Below are 15,288 nucleotides of genomic sequence, written 5' to 3' on the forward strand. Positions count from 1 at the left end.
TTTCTTCAAAACCCTAATAGGGTCCTATTTTCACATTTGTGCTTTCATTTCGCCCAACTAGACATCATAAAATTCATCAATTTTGGGGGGTTAGCTTAAAAATCATCGTAATATCCATCCCTGAAATTTTCAAAAAAAGTTGGTCAGACCATGTGCATTCCCGCCACAGTCCTCGACTTTTTTCCTGAAATTTCAGGAGACTGTTATGACAGTATTTACTAGCTTAAATCTGGAAGATTGGCTAATTTTTTTTATTTTTGATCCCTCTAGAATCGGAAATACCTTCAAAATTCAACATTTCAACTTTCAAGAAAATTTTTAAAATTAAGAGGTTAATTATAGTCTGTCCTGATTTTAAAAATTCTAATTTTAAAATTAAGTGGTATTCCCTTGGCCCTAATTTTAAAATTCTGATTTCCTTTCATTTTTGGAAATTGTGTCATCCTCTTCCCCCAACAAAGTTCAAATTGTGTAATCATTATTTTCTTGAATTTTGCATTACTCAATTTTGTAAACTTTTTTCTACAATTCAAAATTCAAGTTTTCCCTCTAGTGCATGAGTTTTACCACTATTAGTCCTACCTATCCTATCCCCATTAGACGAAGCATTAGAATTAAGGCTTCCCAAGGTTTAATTACCGAGGAGGTGGAGCCTAATTTGGATGACTTCTTTAATGAGGATCATGCTAATTCTTCCCATCCTAATCATGTGCCTATTGATGGATCTCATGATGAAGAAGATGTTAGGTCCTCAAGACAACTGAGAGGGGGGGGGGTGAATCAGTTGTCTAATAAATTTAAACCAAAAACCAATAAACCAACTTAATGCTTAATACCGGTAAACCAATTAAGTGTGTCGGTAGACAGTGTTAATAGTAAATTGGTATACCGGTAAAGACTAATGCATGAAACATAAACATAGAGTCATCCACAACACATAACACCAATATTTTGTACGTGGAAACCCTATAAGGGGAAAAACCACGGTGGGAAACCTTACCCACAATTAGATGATACTACTGCAGATAGTAAGTGTACATAAATGGGGTCTGCACATGTAGAAAGGCCAACAGCCTAGAGCTCACTGCTCAATCACAAAATGGGAGTCACACTGACTACAATTGGATGGTTAAATCCAATAAGAATGTACTTCACAAAATAGCATCTTCATATGTTGGATTCAGTACCATTGTAATGCTGATATGCTTCTACAAAAACCTAGCTTCACCTTCAAATGATGTCTTCGTGTATACCTCTGCTTAATCTCGCATATACCTTCACACAATTATTTTTCGCATTCCACACTTTGATTTTACAAATAAGATCTTACATTTATACCATAACCTAAGACCAATTTTAGTAGGTCGGCTCTACAAGATATTACAATAAAAACATTTTACATACAATATAATATCCAATGCAATAACCGATTAAACATGTCGGCTTAATGCATTTACATCAATAATAAATCATCTCCATAGTGTGCCATGCTGATTTGAAAAAGATAAACTTGTCGGTGTAACCCTAGATAACCCTGGACCTATTTGCCAGTAAAAGAAAATATGCAAATATGAATATACCAATGATTAATTCTTCAAAACAAAGTATCCACACAATGTCTTCGACATTACCAAGTGTCTTCCATATCATTCCAAGTGCAGGTGAACATTATATCCTGTCGGTGAACCATATACCAGTAACTGTGCAATAGTTACTTGCTTGCTGGTGAATGTTGCTGGATCTCCAAAGTGCTAGTTTTCAGTAGGTGTTGACATCAATGACAAAACCATACCAAAATACCAACAATCCTACCTATCATATCCTCATTAGATGAAGCATTAGAATTAAGGCTTCCCAAGGTTTAATTACCGAGGAGGTGGAGCCTAATTTGGGTGACTTCTTTAATGAGGATCATGCTAATTCTTCCCATCCTAATCATGTGCCTATTGATGGATCTCATGATGAAGAAGAAGCTTTAACTAGGGTTTATTTAGATCAACTTTCTACATTGGACAGTCAATTTGATAGCTTTCAACAATGGATGTCCGAAGAATATCCTAATAGTGAAGCTCTTCCATTAATTGAAGGTCTTAAGTGCATGCTTTAAAGTGATAAGAATGAAATTGATATATTGTGTGGCATTGCACATATTTTTGATTCTAATGTCATGCCTATCAAGAGTTGTGCTGAAACCCAAGGTTACTCACAACCTTCAACACAAGTCAATTCGTCTATTCCTTTGACTAATCCTATGACTAGTATTCCTACTTTCACATCTAACATCATGGCTACTTCAACTCAAAAAGTCATTCCTACAACCATAGGTCATGGGGTAAATCCCTCTTCTTCATTTAATCCTCCATCGCTACCTATGTCTTCCATAAGTGTTCCTACTATTCCTCAACAAATTAGTGTGACACAGGGGGAAATTCCTTTAACAACTTTATCCCTCCTTTAAGTGTCCGTTTTCCTACCCAATCATCACCTATGCCTACTTATCATAATGTCCCACCACCCTATTCTCAGCATATGCCTTCTTTCAACAACATCACACCACCTTCTCAATCACCTATGTCTAACATCAATTCTTCTACCGAAATGACAATTCACAATCTTGCTCAAACCGTGTCTTCCTTACAACAACAAATTGCTTTTATGATTCAATCCAAGTTTAGTATGGCTACCTTTGATGTTGTGAGCCCACTTTCTCTTAATATTGTTAAAGTCATGCCACCTAAGGACGTTTAGATCCCTCAATTAGAACTCTATAATGGAAAAGGTGATCCTCTTACGCATGTCAAAAAATTTCAAACCTTGTGTACTGATTTTGCTTATGATCAACAAATGCTTGCAAAATTGTTTACAAGAACACTAAGAGATAAGGCCTTACAATGGTATTTCTCTTTACCTTTTTATTCTATCACTTCCTTTCAACAACTACCAAATGCTTTCATCCAACAATTTCAAAACAACATTGGTCCTAAAATCACTTTGACTAATTTAATGCATTATAAACAAGGTGTTAAAGAAAAAGTGACTAATTTCATTGGTAGATATAAGAATTTGTGTGCTAAAATTTCTTTTCATGTACCTGATAATGATATTCAAAGAATTTTCATTTCTAATTTGCAAAAAGATATCAGGGAATAGCTTCTTTTGTCCAAGTTTACTTCCTTTCTGTAGTTGTGCGCAACACTCCATAATTATCAACTGGTTGTGAGTCAAATGGAGTAATCCACTCCTATGGCTCTGAGTGATAAGGGGCAGAGTGTTCAACAACCATTTGTGAAGTTCAAACCAACAAAAAGCTTCATCAAGTTCAATGATCCACTCAACAACCACCATGTGAATGCTACAACAGGTGTGCCTTCTATTTCTAAATTTTTCCAAAGAGAAAGGAAGTTTACTCCTTTGAATGAATCTTTGCATAGTATTATGTCTCATTTGTTGCACAAAAATGTTATCAAACTTCCTCCTATAAAACAAATTGATCCTTCCAAACTTGCATCTCCTTATTTTGATAACAATTCCTTTTGCCAATTTCATCGTCAACCTGGTCATGATACTGAGAAATGTTTTGCATTGAAAAATAAGGTTCAAGACTTGATTGATAATAATACTATATCTGAGGTAGGTGTGAATGATAAAGGGAATAAATCAGTTTCTCCTCCTAATCAAAATCTTAATATTTTCATTGATCCCTTGCCATCTCATGCCTCTAACGTTATTGAGATTGTGCCTAGTTCTCTCACTTCTGAAGAATTCACCTCTATGGCTCCAAACTTGGTTAATATGATAGAAACACAAGATACACCTAAGGATCCTTGTATTACATTTAAACCTAGTGAGACCATTAGAGCACCCGATGGCCCTTTATACTTAGTTGCAAAGGTTAGGGATATCTCTTGTTGTGGTGCCCTGATTGATCCATCTTTCATGGTTAATGTCATAACTAAAGAGTATCTTTTTACTTTATGATTGCATAAACCAATATATGATGCTTCTAATGTGGTTGTGAAGTTATTTTATGGATTCTCTTGTCCTACCATTGGCTCTATCACCCTTCCTGTTGAAGTTCATACTAAATCCATGGATGTTGACTTTGTTATCATACCTTCTTCTGAGCAATTCCATGTGAAGTTGGCTATCCTTGGCTATCTCCCATGAAGTCTATTACTTCTCCAATCTACAAGTGTTTGAAATTTCCTCACAATGGATAAATCATAACCATGAACCATAGCTTATTTCATCCATCCGAAAGGAGCCCCGATGTTCCTATTGATCTCTTTTGGCCTAAACAATTTCAATCTCTTCCATTAAGGAGCGATGCTCTTTTTCAATCTTATCAAAAATGGAAGAGTGATATGATATTATCCTTAAGTCAACCTAGATCCCCAACACTTGATATTCCTATTATTCTTCCCCTCTCTAATAGAACTAATATCCCTCCTAAGGAAAATTGCCCACCAACTCCTATGGATGTGACTTTACCTTCTCTAAAGGAGAACAACAATATTCCTCCTTTCTATGATGTAGTTCCACCTCCTTCCTCTTATCGAGAGAAGAGTCCTACTTCTCCTATTGTTAAACCAAAAAAACCTCAACCTAAACCTTCCACTATCAAGGAGAGGAACACAACTACTTTTTCAAGTGTTCTTCCTTCTTCTTAGCCTTCCACTAAGACTCAACAGAATCGTTGTGCGAGAGAATGTTGATGAAGACGTCATGTTCGAGCTCATGAAGCTATCCCTCAAAATACCAAATCTCCTCAGACTCTGACAGTTGACATGATTCCCTTTTCTCCTAAGCAATATGTTCAACCAACATCTCCAAATCATAAGTTATGTAAAACATGTGATTGTTTTACTCCTATTCGTGTTCTTGCCCCTCTTGCTTTAAACTTTGATGAAGAAATGGGTGAAAATGTTATTCATAATGGTAATACAACTCCTAATGCTTCTAATAGTGAGTATGAGTATGTTGATGTGGACAAATATTTATCGGATGAATTTTCACAAACCCTAATCCTAGCTCCTCGAATCGAACAAAGTGACTTACAATATGAGAATAGTCCTTGTTTGGATCTTGTGATAGCTCCATCTATTGTGCTTGATGTCGCTCCTCTGGTGTGTTTCTCGCCTTCCCGAAATAGTGATCAAAAAGATCGAGAGGTGGATGTCGTGCTATATTAGCGATACTAGCACTGTAGATCTTCTCTCTCTCTCTCTCCTTTATTTCTCTTTTGTGACCATTCTTCTATGTGTATCCCTGTTCTTCTATTATTCTCTTAATTTCTACTTGGGGATGATGCAAAGCATTGAGATCTTGTCTTGGTCTCTTTCATGTTGACTCAAAAGACATCCTCTCTTCCCTTTCTTCTAAGGTAGTGTCTTTCTTTGGGGAATGAAGATTATTATATGCATATACATACATGATATACATGAGTTATCATATAGCATACTGACCCCGAGGAAAGAGACACTACCTCGTGTTTTGTGTTCATTATCCTTGGGTTTATACCTCGATTGGGGGCTAAATCCTTGCGATAACATGCTCCCTTTCTTTTCTCTCTTTTGGGTGTATCCTACCTGTCTACACCTAAAAATGTTTTGAAGATAATTAATTAAATAAGCAATTATTTAATTAATCTCCCTCCCCAATTTAATTGAATTCACTAAGCAATTTGATTAAATTTCCCCTTTCATCTACTTATTAATAAATCTAAGGATTTATTTAATAGGTTCATTTCATCCCCTTTGATTAATTAATTCAAATTAATTAATTCCCTTCATCCAAAATCATTTCTTCTAAATCCATTAATTAATTAAAACAAATCAAGTTCATGAGTTGTTGAGATTAATTATCCTCTTCCTATTATTTAAATTTTTAAATTCAAATTCTCCTAACTTCTATCACTCCTAAACCTAACCATTCCAAAACCTAACCCATTCTACCTACCACCATGTCCCCTTTCATCCAACATCTTCTAGAACCTTGTGACACTTGTCACTAAGTGTTCCCTTTCATCTAACTTCTTCTAGAAGCCTCTTGACACTTGTCACCATAGAGATGACAGATGTTCCCTTTAATCCAACCCCTTTTTCCAACCTCCTCCAATTTAACCATTGATATCTTCAGATCAATCTTGACCGTTGATTCCTACCACCTCACCCCTAGCCTTGGAAATCCTATAAATAGACCTTATTTTGGAGCAATATGGGTCCTAATTTCATGTCCCAAATTCATATGATTTTTGCATATCATTTGATTCATATCATTTGCATTCAAGCATTCTTACTATAGGCATCTAGCTTTTAGTTTATTATTCTTAGCAATGTTATCATGCTCAATTTTAGCTTAATTGCATCATAATCTTAGTTCATTTTCTAGATCAATCATGAAATCATGTAGCTTAATCATGCTATCATTTCTAGATCATGCATTTTCATCATTCAAATCCTCCATCTAAGTGTAGTCAAGTCACTGGAATATGCATAATCAGATTTGAGAGCATTTTCATACTCGCATTTACTAGGAGGCAATAAGTCAATTAGCTATGGTTTTACATTTCATTGTTTTAATTCACTAACCATTGCTTGTAATGATTTATACAGTGCATTGTGTTTGTAGGTATAGGTACACTTCACAAAGCACGACATTTTAGCGCCCACTGTGGGGCCAAAATCGTCACTTTTGGCCTCTTAATCTTTAGCAAACTTCATCTCTGTCTGGCTCTGGTTCAGATGTTCGTACGAGTTGCCTTTTCAAATTGTACGAACTTCCTTTCAGCCTAGGACGACACCTCATCCTGACTCATACTAGGTATAATTTTGTGTCGTACAAGATTTTATGTTGCAAATTCTTTATTCGTACTTGGTCTAAAGTTGTGTCGTACAAGTCTATTTCTTGCAAATTCTTTACTCATACTAGGTTGATCCTGTGTCGTACAAGCCTGTTTTGGATACTGTATGAAATCTAAATTTATGTTGTACTAACTAGAAATATGTGTCATACGAGTCTTTGGCTCTGTGATTTTTAATAGACTGCATTTTAGGGTTTTCTGATTCTAATCCAAAATTTTCTAATGCTAACCCTGTTCTGTTTATGAGATTTTTGCAGCCTAACTCTTTTCTACAGGATGCTTGTCAAAGATACGCTTGTCAAAGAAAAATTTAAAACACAATCATGACTACTAATGGATCTATTTTATAGGTTGCCTAAGGATTCAACAAAAAACTTTGTGTATTCTTTAAGATTTTTATGCACACTTCAATTTGGGCTTAAGGAAATGAACAACTATGTCTTTCGTGTCTTTGATAATAAGCGAGTATGTTCTCACCTTTCTTAGGTGATAAAAAAGATAGACTCGTCTTTTTCTTTCATTAGTGCATCTCATTAGCAAGCCTGTCCTCTTGAGGAGTTATTAACTCTTATCCCTTACGGCCGGTGAGAGGGGAATGACCTAAGTGGGAACGGCTAATGCCAAGTAATCCAACCCACTATAAAATAAATGTGTTTTTGATGAAAATCAAAGCAATAGCAATGCTCGGGAATAGCTCTCCTTCGTACCTTCGGGTATATCAAACCTTGGTTTTCAAGGCTGGGAGACCTCTTAATTGAGTTTATACCCTGATGCGCTGAACAGATCCCTTACTAGTGCCGGTTAAAATAGAAGCTACCTGATTCACCTCTGAAAGGGTGATAATCTTTGTGCAAGAGAGATAGTAACTCTCCCAAGACACTTGCCATATTGTGCCTGCATTAGCATTTGTAGTCAGATAATACAACGTTGAGAATCCATTATGTGAGACTCAGTGGTTGTATTCTGATTAGCTATTGGGTGTGTACCTAAGTCAGCAAGCAAAGGTTTTCATTCTTAGCCAACTTCCTTAGGGTTTAGCCTGATTGGAGTCAATTATCACATCATGTGTTTGCTATGTATTTATCCCTAAATGATAAAATTAGACACCTAAAAACTGGAAAACATCAGCAAAACATCATCAGAATTCAAAGATCAAAATCAGCAAAACAAACACTTTTTATCATTCTCTGCAACCTATCGTACGATATTTAATTCTTTGTAGCACGAGTCATAATCTTTGTCAAATGAGTTAACTTGCATAAAATCATTTGTCGTACTATCTGCTATCCTATGTCGTACGAGCCTCTTCTTTTCACATGAAAACTTTTGCTTTGGTGTACAGACTTGTATCTTGTGTCATCCTAAGTTGAATCTTATGTCGTACGAAACTCTGCATTTGTCAGTCTAGAGCTGTGTCATGCATACCTGTTTTAGATTTATCATTTATGCCTAATCAATTTGCAGTAAACATAAACACCTATTATCTATCAGTTCATGCTTAGATTGTCATCTTGGTTCACTTGGTCAAGTTATCACCCATCAAAATCAAACTCTAGAAGGTAAACACCTTAATATTTTCAAGTGCTCAGCCCCAACAAGTTCAAAATCTAAACATCTCAAAGTGCATTATTACCCTCTTTGATAAACTGATCACTCAAACATAGTTTCTCATCAGGATCAATCATCCTTTATCATGAAACTGAAACGTTTGGTCAAGATAACCTTGTCCCACATTGTAGGATATATCGTTCCTACTGGAATTGGTTCTTATCAAATCATCACCATTGCACTCCTAAACTGAAGATCAAAAAACTTGCAAACCTTTAAACAATTCAACCATCTTTTAGTGTCATATTGTTAGTATTCCCATAGATACTAAGAAGGGGGGGTGAATCAGTATCTAATCGGTTAGTAGATTTTCTTAACTTAAAATATGTAGAGCATATTAATACTGTGTACCAGTAAGCAGAAAGTAATGCAATAAACAAAGATAAAAACAACCACGTGAAAACACACCATAACACAAGGATTTAACGAGGAAACCCAGTGTGGGAAAAACCTCGGTGGGATTTGTGACCCACAATATTCACTTACTGGCCAATGAGAGAATATTACTACTACAAGAGGGGCCTGCACATGCAGGAAGGCCAACTGCCTAGAGCTCACTGCTCAAATACAAAATAGGAGGTCTCGCTGACTAACAAAAATGGATTATACAAATCCAGTGTCTTGTACTGCTTCAAAATAGCATCTATAATGCCAGATCCAGTACTGGTTTCTGCTCTGCTTCTTACATAAACCCTTAACCTATAATTCGCATAATAGGTCTGCTTTATTTCGCCTAAATATATTCCTCTATCTTACTTACAAATGTTCTATAATGATCTCTCTTATATAAGAGTCATTTTACAACTTGCCAAGTCGGCTTACAATGATTTTTACAAATAATAAACAAAATATATTACAACAAAAATCTTGTCAACCTTTGTGTTGGTATGCTTCCTTTCACTGCGGGTGTCGGTGTAGAGTTTGATCTTTCTGGTGAACTATCTTGCTGGTGTCATAGGATTGTAAGGTTGCCATCAATGACAAAACCTTCAATCACCTACAATGTCTCATTGGAGTGTGCATATGCCAACAATCTCCCTCTTTGGCATTGATGGCAACACTCATGAGAAAATTCCAAAACTTGTAATCCAAAAATGTGTACCATAAAATATTACCAAAAATATGTGAGCTTCCCCTGAGCAGATAAGTCTTTTGCTGATTATTTTCTCATACTACTACTCCCCCTTTGGCATCAGTGACAAAGGTTGTCAAGGTGTCAATAGAGTTGTAGTTTTTTGTGTCAACCTTGTAGCTGGGTGGTTACAATTTGAAAGAGATCTGCCAAAACCAAATTTATGCTTTCCATAAACTTCTTATTGTCTTTTATTGCTACCTCTGTTCTTTGAATTGTACTGGTGAGTTGTTGCATATGCTCTGTCGGTGTTTTCTGTCCTTGTACTAATGCCTCAGATATTTCCTTTCTCAAGGATGCTAGATAGTCCAGTCTTGGACTTAGTCTTAGTCTCAGATTCTTAGCCTTGTTTATTATTCTCTCCTTTTCTCTCTCTAGCTTCAGTGACTCTTCCTCAAAACTAGTTATCTTTTGCTCAAAAATTGATAATGTATCAGGTGAATTAACAAAATTGTCTGCAAGTTTATTTATTTCTTCTTGTATCTTGCTCATTTTCTTGTCTATGTCCATTGTCAAAAATGTTTGTCTTGCAAGTATCTTTGTACAAAGTTTTAAATTCCTTTAATATGTTACATAGTTCTGGTAGAAGTGTGTCAAACTTCCTAGTACACTTCTTTATTTGATCTTCAAAGAATTTATGTTTTTCAATTTCCAACCTATCTTTGAATGCTTATTCCTGTATTTGTTCAGCTGTCACTATGTTGTCAGTAATGTACTTTGACAAGGTGTCAAGTTGACTCAAAGAATCTTTATTATCTATGTTGCATTTTGGAGCTATCATCCTCAAAATTGGGATTGTGTCATCTATAGCTTTATAAGCTTGTGAACTGCAATTAGTTATTTTCTTCGAAGAATCTAAAAGAACTTCAGTTACATTGGTTGATTTGTAGCCTACTGAGGAGGAACCAACATTTTGAATTCTATCGATGGAGGAAGTAACCATGCTTGTAGTGACCTCTGGTAGGTCAGTCTGTGTTTCCATTTCCTTAAGCAAGGGTTTTTGTTTTTCTCCTATTGCCGATGGCATTGTTTCCACATGAACCTATTGTTGTTCCAGAGCCTATTGCTCTTCTTGTTTCTCTATCTATGTCTCTATCTTTTTCCCTGTGCTATCAGAGGCGGTGGGGATAAGTTATCTTTTATTTTGATACTAGGAGGTCCACCAACCTTTCCTTTACCCTTATCTTTGTCCTTTTGATAGACTTTGATAGGCTTGGGGTTCCTATAATCTTCCTGCTTTTCCTTCTCCACAAGGAATATATCCCATCCATTTTTTGTTTCTTTTGTTACCTCTTTTACTCTTCCTGCCATTAATGCAATATGTCGGTGTGCAGTAGAGAATACTGACCGGTTGGCCTTTGCAATCAGATCATCTATTTCTTTTGGAGAGTTGACTAGGTAGACAGCAAGTAATTTTTCAATTTTGATCTTCTTGTCAAGTTCTACAACAGATTGTCTTCTTGCTTCTAGTCTCTTGAATAATTCATCTAGTAGTTCATCTACAACTTCCATCAAAAACTTCTTATAGATATCCAGGTGTAAAATAACACTGTTTTCAACTTGCTCTTTGTCATCTGCTGATAGTGTGTCATACAATTTTTGTATGTTCTTGAGTTTTCCTTCTTTTGTAATTTCATCCAACAATTTGTCAATCGGAGCAATGTTTTGTTTAGTCCTTTTCTTCTTTGGTGTTGTCTTCTTTACTGAAGACCTCACTGCCTGTTGTTTTTGTCTAGTTCTTCTAGGCGAGGGTATGGATACCAGTGAAGGTTGTCTTTTCCTTACAACTCTTTTAAATTCAGCTGGCTTGTCACTCTCTGAAGATGTTGCTATCGATGACAAGTGAGTTTCTGGTTGTTATGCCTATAACTCATCTTCAGTGATACCGGTTTGTTTCAGTACATCTTCTTTTATAGCCTTAGCCTGCCTTGAACCTCTTCTCACAGTTGCTTCTACTTTATTTACTCTCTTCTTAGATTGAATTTGGCTTTCAATGGTCTCAACACTACCAAATACTTCTTCCTTAGGTTCATTTGGTGCTTCCAGAAGTGCTTTAGCATATGTTTCAATGATGTGGTCATCAGTCTCATAACCCATCTCAGTAACCCAAATTGTTCTTGGGATAACTGCTTCCATCTAGATCTCATCCTTTTTAATTACAAAACATCTATCATTCTTGTATTTGTTAACAATTTCCTGTGATAGTTTGATTCTTTTGTTCATTCTGGCCTTTAGTGCTTGAAAATACTCATTGATATTCTTTTCCTTGTTTTCACCCATGTTGTTGAATAAGTCTGATAATTGTTTTCCTACAGGTATGCCAAATCCAAGATTCTTGTTGCCTATATTGGGCACCTATTTGGTTATATGTAGCATTAAACATACAAGTAAATTACCAAATCTAAATGTTCCTTTCTTATCCTTCTTGATCTTCCCTAAATTGTCAATCAATTCATCCTTTAGCCATTCACATACATCAATTTTCACATTTTCTTTTACCATATCATGTGCACTTTTTATGCATAAACTGGAAACTGAGTTAAGTCTATTTGCATGTGTTACTTTGTATCCTAAGATCATGCTAACAAATCTAACATTTATATCGGTCACATCATTAACCCTTAGAGACCTTCTGTCGGATGTTGCACCAGTTAAGTTCATTACTAGGTCATTTGAGACCTTCTTTGTTTTGTCTGGTCTGCTACTGGTGGAGGGTAACCCTGTTATAGCTTCCTTGGTAATTTTATGGATTGAATCTAACCAAAAGAATGCACCATGTACTCTACTCAATACTATCTGAATAACTTCCTTGGGGAAATCTGGAATGCTGAGGATTTCTGTGAATCCTAGGGTTTCAATAATTTGGTGTTCAGGTTTTACTCTACCAGAATCATCACAGATAACAGATTTGTACATGTCCTTGATTTCTTCATCTCCCAATTCTTCTATATGGCAATGGATATAGATTCTAGGGTCTTCTGCATAAACAACTCCTTTGGGAATTTGGGAAAAAGCACCTACATTGTCATCCCTTTTAGCTATCTCAGGAACTAGCTGAAATACGGGCCTAAGGCATTTGATTACCTCGACCATAGTAGGGTTTTCTATGAATTCAGGTGCAGAGGAGGATGCCATGATTATAAATACCTTTTTCTACCTTAGGAAGGATTGATTGCTGAAGTGCTTCGCCTCTTTTCTCGAAATGCCTTAGCTCTGGAGATTTCGCACTCTTTGAATGTTTGAATGCTCGATGAAGTGAAATGGAGCCAAAATCATTAATTTATAAGGTCAATTTTGCCAACTACCAAATTTAATGCTTGCCAGTTAAGTAGCCACTTAACATATCTACCGGTATAGAAGTAAATTCAACTTTTTACCATCAACCGAGGGAATAATAGCATATGTCTCATTGATTTCCAAACCCTCAAGGAAATTTCTTCAATTTGATGAAGAGACTCTTGCCGATGGAGTGCTACTTTGTTTTGTCAGTGGAATGTTGCTTGGTTCTACCGGTGGAGGAGTATTCCTATCCACATTTATTTCTGATTTCCTAATCCATTGTTTTGAAAATTCTTTCTTAACCTCTTCAACTCTTTCTTTACCTTTCAAACTAGGACCTTTGTTGTCTGCCAGTGAGGACTTGCTTCTACAAAATTTAGCAATATGCCCAATTTTGTTACATCCATAACAAGTCACATTATTCTTCTGAATAGCTTTCCCATAACCTATGTCGGTTTGTGTTCTGCATTGATTAGATAGGTGTCCAAATCTTCTACAAACATAACATCTCACATTCATTCTGCAATTCTCAGAGTTATGACCAATTTTGTTTCATTTTGAACATTGACCGGTAGGGGTGTTGATATTCTGATAATTTCTAGATCTACATTCATTTTCTCTATGACCATACTTGTTATAGTTAAAGCATTTTCCATTAAATTTATAAGCAGTAGGTTGTCTTACCAGTTTGCTATGATCTTGTGTGTTTGCAGTACCGGAGCTTTCACCAACTTCAAAGCCAATTCCAGAAGTGTCACCTTTAGGTTTTTTATTCTTCAGCAAGTTACCAAGTTCCTCTAAGGTTTTCTTGCATTTCTCTTTATGTTGATTTGCAGTATCTAGTTCTCTTTCTAAGACTTCTTTCTACCTCATCATTTCATTTGAGTCATTCTGAGTGTGCATCAGATCTGTTTTCAACAAATCATTTTCATAGCTAAGTCTTGTATTTTTATTTGTAGCATTACTTAGTCTTCTGGTCAAATCTTCTTGATTCTTCTTTCTATCTTCGATTTCTTTACAAAACCTCATAGTCATATCCTACATCTCATTCTTTGTTGTCATGTTCTCTTGTTTCAGCTTGTTTAGCATAGCATTAAGAGTTTCTTTTTCATCATTCTCATTTTGCATCTTTTCATAAAGTTCTCTTCTCTTGTTTCTTGAAATAGTAAGATTTTCTTGAAGTGCTTGAATAATATCCTAAGCAGCCTTTAGATCATCTTCAAGTTTGATATTTTTCAGTTTTTCTGCATCATAGTCTGAGAGACCTCCTTCAAGTTGCTTCATCAAGTTTTCCATCTCTATCGGTGTCAAGATCTTTCTCAAGTTGTTAGGCTTCTGTAAATAAAGGACCAAGCTCTGATACCAATTGTTAGGATTCCCATAGATACTTAGAGGGGGGGGTGAATCAGTATCTAATCGGTTAGTAGATTTTCTTAACTTAAAACATGTAGAGCATATTAATACTGTGTACTAGTAAGCAAAAAGTAATGCAATAAATAGAGATAAAAACAACCACATGAAAACACACCATAACACAAGGATTTAACAAGGAAACCCGGTGTGGGAAAAACCTCGGTGGGATTTGTGACCCACAATATTCACTTACTGGCCAATAAGAGAATAATACTGCTACAAGAGGGGCCTGCACATGCAGGAAGGCCAACTGCCTAGAGCTCACTGCTCAAATACAAAATAGGAAGTCTCACTGACTTACAAAAATGGATTATACAAATCCAGTGTCTTGTACTGGTTCAAAATAGCATCTATAATGCTAGATCCAGTATCGGTTTCTGCTCTGCTTCTTACATAAACCCTTAACCTATAATTCACATAATAGGTCTGCCTTATTTCACCTAAATATATTCCTCTATCTTACTTACAAATGTTCTATAATTATCTCTCTTATATAAGAGTCATTTTACAACTTGCCAAGTCGGCTTACAATGATTTTTACAAATAATAAACAAAATATATTACAACAAAAATCTTGTCGTCCTTTGTGCTAGTATGCTTCCTTTCAGTGTCGGTGTCGGTGATGTGAGTGTCGGTGTAGAGTTTGATCTTTCCGGTGAACTATCTTGCCGGTGTCATAGGATTGTAAGGTTTCCATCAATGACAAAACCTTTAATCACCTACAATGTCTCATTAGAGTGTGCATATGCCAACACATATCACTCTATTGCCTTGAAATTGACTATTGATCACTTATCAAAAACAACTTTTAGACAATCAAACCCGTGAAACGGAAATGGAAACAAAAACATTCGAAATAGCTTAAGATCATATTAACATGGAATACCAAAACAAAATACAAGTAACAAACCAACATATCAGAGCAATCAAACAAGTTCAAAATCACAATCCAACTATGTTAAAACCTCACAAGGATTTAAATACATCTCAAAAG

The sequence above is a fragment of the Cryptomeria japonica genome, chromosome 6 (assembly GCF_030272615.1).
Source record: "Cryptomeria japonica chromosome 6, Sugi_1.0, whole genome shotgun sequence".
NCBI classification, from domain to species: Eukaryota; Viridiplantae; Streptophyta; class Pinopsida; order Cupressales; family Cupressaceae; genus Cryptomeria; species Cryptomeria japonica.